This window comes from Triticum aestivum, chromosome 5B (assembly GCF_018294505.1).
Source record: "Triticum aestivum cultivar Chinese Spring chromosome 5B, IWGSC CS RefSeq v2.1, whole genome shotgun sequence".
NCBI classification, from domain to species: Eukaryota; Viridiplantae; Streptophyta; class Magnoliopsida; order Poales; family Poaceae; genus Triticum; species Triticum aestivum.
This window is the reverse complement of record NC_057807.1, coordinates 680,810,118-680,815,739: the sequence shown is the minus strand read 5'-3', so window position 1 is coordinate 680,815,739 and position 5,622 is coordinate 680,810,118. Positions and strand designations below refer to the sequence as shown.

Sequence of the window (5,622 nt, the reverse complement as noted above, 5' to 3'; positions counted from 1 at the left end):
ATCATCCTCCAAGTGATCCCGCTCATCCCACCGGCTGGGGTCTCCTCCTCATGTAAGTCAACCCAAGCTCGCTATGTGTTCTTCTAGATCCATATACATTGTTTCCCTTGTATAAATACGATAGCTATAGCCTATGGGTAGTTACTGAAGTGGTAAGCTCGTTCCTTGCCATGAGTGCGTTATGTATGAAGCAGTTAGCTAGATTTGGTAGACCATATATGAGTACATGCATGTAGATCTGTGTATGCGCGCGCGCGCGCTGGGGAGGTGTTCTTATGTTCCAGTATGATTTTCAGTGGACAAGACATCAATGGCAGGAGGAGGAGGAGGACTGGTGGTGCGTGTGTGGAAAGATTGGAGCATCCAAATCTTGGTTGTAACCAGCTTCCTGCTTCAGCTCGTCCTTCTCGCCGGCGGTGGGATCCGGCGGCGCAGCTCCTCTGGTGTGCTGATGGCCCTGCTCTGGCTGTCGTACCTGATGGCCGATAACATCGCGGTATACGCCCTTGGCCACATGACCCTTGAGAGCAGGCCCCGCGACGCCGGGCTTGTGGCGTTCTGGGCAACCTTCTTTCTGCTCCACCTGGGTGGCCAGGATACCATCATCACTGCCTTCTCCATGGAGGACAACCAGCTATGGAGGCGCCACCTGCTGACTCTCATGGTGCAGGCATCAGGAGCCGGCTACGCCCTGTACCGCTACACCATACCCGGTACCTGGACCTTGGTATCAGCCACCATAGTGATGTTCATAGTGGGTTTTATCAAGTACGGGGAGAGGGTGTGGGCACTCCAAAGAGGCAACACTAACAATTTCCATTTGGGGCATGAGCATTACGTACGAAGATGACATGTTGAAGAGCAGAGCTGAGATGGACAGAGAGGAGGTGATTCTACCCCATGCGCATTACATGTTTTATTTTTGCAAGGGTGCATTTGCCAATGTCAATCGGCTAAATCGGTTCAGCGACATAACTCACAGATTTCGGCAGATAAGACTGCCGTATAGATGTGACCTGGGCCTGTATGACCTGGTCGAGGCGGAGCTCTCACTTCTGTACGACCTGTTTTACACTAAGGCGCAAGTGGTACACACTTGGCAGGGTTACTTGATCCGGGCCATCTCACTACTTGGCACGGTGGGTGCATTCTTGTTATTCCGTCGTGATGACGGTAAAGGTGCTTACAACAAAGTTGATATCTCCATTACTTACCTGCTATTGGTTGGGGCCATCATCCTGGAAACCACATCAGTCCTTAGAGTTGCAGGATCGACATGGATGCGGAACTACTTGCATCGTCGGGGATGGCACCGAACTAGTGCTATGGTTGTGTGCCTCCGCAGACTTCTCAAGGTGGGAAGACAAAGAAAATGGTTGCACTCTATTGGGCAGCATAATGTGTTGGATTACAGAACCCGTAAACAAACCAAGCGTAGAAACAGGATTGTGAAGGCAATGGTACCTAAGAAGTGATTGCAATTTTTTGTTGATAGCCTACCAAGCCTCTACAAAAAATTGCAATCAACACTGCAGTGGATGACAAATCCCTTGTAGAGGCAATAAAGGTACTATCTAACTACATGAAGTTTTTAATGATGCACCCAAGCTTGCTTCCCGGCGGAGTTCCACACGATCTAACTGAAGATGATATGGATGGGGCCTGGAATAAGGAAAACTGTTTCACTGGCAAGGAGTTTGCTCGGTCATTACTTGACGATAAGCCATCTCTTGCACATGATCTACTTGGAAAGAACACGGATGTGCCCATGCTGAAGGTCATCTTCGAGCTGTGGGTGGAATTGCTGTGCTATGCAGCCCACCACAGCACCGATATTTCCCACTGCAGGCAACTTGGCAGGGGCGGTGAATTCCTCACTGTTATCCGCCTCGTCGTAGATCACATTGAGCTGGTTCAAAGTTATAATAAAAAGTTTTAAATTGACGGACGACTACCAGGTTATGGTCAAGGAGAGGTTCCTAACATATCTCCTATTAATTTTGTATAAGCCTCGAATGTGATGTAGATATACCACCACCCATTATTATTTGAAGAACAACTCTGTTTTTGTGAGCATGGAACAACAATGTGAGCTACTCTATCATATCTCCTGTTGATTTATAAGCCTCAAACGTAATGTAATATCTATGATACCCATTTTTATCTGTTCCTTGTCGATATTCTTTTCTTCCTTTTTGTTTTCTGCAAGACCTGGACGTTGCGTGGCTCATGTTGATTATACTCACTAGCCGCTCTTCGTGTTGTTGATATAAAACTAGCACGGTGTCCATCCTAAATGTGAGGGTGTCCTCTTTAGTTTGTTGATATTATTCAATAGATAAAATTTCAGGATTCATAAATACACATATACCATGCTATTACAAATAACTAACCATGGCCTGCGCTGTTGCGCGAGAAACATCGTTAATTATTTAAACCTCTTTTGGTACTCATAAATATATTTATTGTACTATCTACAGAAACAATATATATTCATAGTATTTGTGTTGCTTATACAGAATCTTAGATCAATATGTTAATGATATTATATCATTGTGGATAGTTTCATGGAAATCACATAAAGATGTGACATAGGTTACTAAGTTAATAGTAGTAGCTCGAATGGAAGGGAGGAATACAGAATTCATTGTAATTACTAAATGAATTCTTTTTTGGCGATACTTCAATGGAATCTGATATGATATTTGGCAAAAAACATTTACTCCTTCATCCCAAAATCACTCCCAAAATAAGTGTCCTGGCACGATACTTATTTTGGGACGGAGGGAGTAGATGCTTTGGAACTTTTTGGACATTATTATTATCCAAAAGTAATTTTGGCTGTACAGAAAGTCAGAAAGCACGAGTTATCTATGTCAGTAAATCTACTCTGGCTTGAAAAACGCAATTAGACATTGCCCAGGAGCAATGGCCATGGCCGCTGATCTTAATGCCCAGCTAGCGTTTCCAGTCTCATCGGACTGCATTGAAGTTATTAAATGCTGGGAGTAGGTTGCTACCACATGGTGGATGGTGCTCTCAGAAATGGAAAAAGCGCGCGGTCGGACTCAGTTCCAGCAACAAATAATTGTTGTAACATACTCCCTCTGTCTCAAATAATTATTCATTTATTGTGACATGCTCCTCTCTCAAAATGTAAGACGTTTTTTGGTTGTCTTAGTTACATCAATTAGATCGGCATCGGCTACATCTCAGACCCTAACCGCACCACCATTAGTTTGGGCGCGACTGCTATCCTAACTATCTAGATACATGGCGCACCTGTTCCCGGGCGAGCTTTTAAGAAAAACCCCACGAACATGTTGTGACATACTACAAAACTATTCTCTTCTGCTGCCGGTGCTCTGCTGTAAATAAAATCAACCAAATCTTTGCATCATTAGGATACCTCGTGTTTGTATTATAGACACCGGTGTTCGGTCCTTTAATTGCCGAGCGAATCGACGCTGTTGATGAAGAGGACCCAACATCGCTGGCTGGAGCACATGCCAATCCGGTCAGACCGACCTTCGGCTTCACATCAATCTTTGGTGGAAGAGGGCAGCCCCTGATTACAGCCAAGACAACATCACTCAGTCTCCCAGTTCGAGACAACACAAAATAGTTCTACATTTGAGATCAAAGGATGCATTAAAATTACAAGCCCAGTGAAAATGCAACTAAGACTGAACAAAGATAGCAGACAGTGGAGAGCCCGCTTCGCTGAGCTCCCGCGACTAGGCGACTAGGGTTCCCCCTCCCCACCTCCCGCCGCCGCCGGCCGCCGGTCCCGCGCCCCACCTCCGCCCCCTTCCTCCCTCCCCTCTCCCCCATCCGGGCCCGCCTCGCGCCGCCTCCCCGAGAGGTGGCCGGGGCGGAGCTCGTGCCCCTCTTCCGCGGGCCCCCTCCTCCCCCTTTTCCTCTCGCCGCCGCCGGCGGTCGCCCCCGGCGCTGGCCCGGGTGGCTCTGGCGGTGGCGGGCCTTCCCTTTCCTGCGCGTGCGTGCTCCCTTCCCGGGGAAGGGAGGCGGTGGCGGTGCTGCTCGGCGTGGCTGCGGTCCGGCTGCCCTGCGGCGGCGGCCGGCGGCAGGCGTGGTGTCGGCGCCGCTCCTTGGCGGCGGGGCAACGTGGTGGTGCTGGGTGGCCTCGTCGCGACCCCGGCCCAGATCTGGACCCGGCGGGCCCCATCTGGGTCCTAGCGGACCGGCTCCTCGGCGTGGCCTCGTTGTCTGTGGCGCGGTGAGGAGGAGGAGCAGCTCGGATGTGGGGCGTCGGCGTCGACGGCGTGCCGGCAGCAGCGCGAAGGCGGGAGCTTTACGGGCCCACGAGGGCTCGGTCGGGCCTGTGCGACCACGGGCCTGGTGTGCTCCTGCTATTGCGTCCGGATGGCTACCGTCGCGGACGGTGGAGGTGGGGCCCTCCCGCGTGCCGACGATGCTGATGCCCTAATCCCGGCTCTGATTCTTCGCCACGCTGTCCTCACTCCGCGGTGCCGTGGTGAGACGGCGTGGGGGCCTCATGTCCGCGTTGGCGCAGGGTAGTGGTTGGTCTGGTGGCTGGATGCGGAGCTCCCAAGGTGCGGGTTGGGATCGGGGGAAACCCATGTCGGCGTGTCCGACACCGGCACGGTGACGCCTGTGGGCTTCACCTGACCTTCTGGGAGGGCGTCGGGGGCTGCCCTTCCTCTTGCCTCGTCGTGTACCGGGGGAAACTCTTGGCAGCAGCGTCGTCATCGTCGCAATCCTTCTTGGAGGTGTTGATAGGTGTCGGCGCTCCGGAGTCTTGGAGCCTAGTGGAAGGTCCTGGTGGGCGCAGTGGTCGCGAGGCTTCTTCGTTTTTGTTGATCCGCCGTTGTCAGCATTTGTTTCTTTGTTCTTTCTCTGTCTTTTCTTTTGGGCATGTATGTGCTGCTTCCGCCCCAGCACCTATCCTTGTATGGTTCGGTTGGTTGCTTTGTATACAAAGCGGGGGGGAACCCTTTTTCGGTAAAATGCAACTAATCCCCAGATGGTTTTGGTAATTAATAACAACATATATGTCATTGATCTAATAAACATTGATGATAGATTTTAGAAAAGATCAATGGTTGACATGGCATGGATAAATGGATGTGGACCCTTCAAAATATCAAGGACAAGAATTGGCTACCCCAAGACTCTACATTTTTGGTTTACTGATCCAAGATCACATTTAGTCCCTTAGGAAAGCCAATACTATTAAAAGGGGATGAGCTATTATTGATGAGGTTGTTGCTCAAAGTCCTGAGTGATATTGCTCTAAAAACCCTCCATCACTTTCCAAAAACATATCTGTCCAAACCCTAATTCATCATTTCGGTCCACTGATATCATCCACTCTAGACCCATCGAGATGATCATTTCATTGCCACAACCAAAATCCTAACATTTCGATCTGACCGAAATGGTACTCGGTCCCACCGAGATGGCCTTGCCAAGTTTCTGTGATGAAGTCGTTTCATTTCGGAACCACCGAGTTGAAACGATTAGAATTTCCGAATGAGGTTTTGCTTTTGCCATTGCACTTCGGTCCCACCGAGTTGGTATCATCGGTCTCACTAAAAAGGCTAACGGTCGAGTCTTTTGCACTAGTCGGCCTCACCGAGA

General features: G+C 49.8%; 1 pseudogene; it reads left to right on the top strand.

Moving 5' to 3' along the window:
• Positions 1 to 310: 310 nt before the first annotated feature.
• On the top strand, positions 311 to 1,528 carry LOC123117621 (uncharacterized; annotated as a pseudogene).
• Positions 1,529 to 5,622: the final 4,094 nt, after the last annotated feature.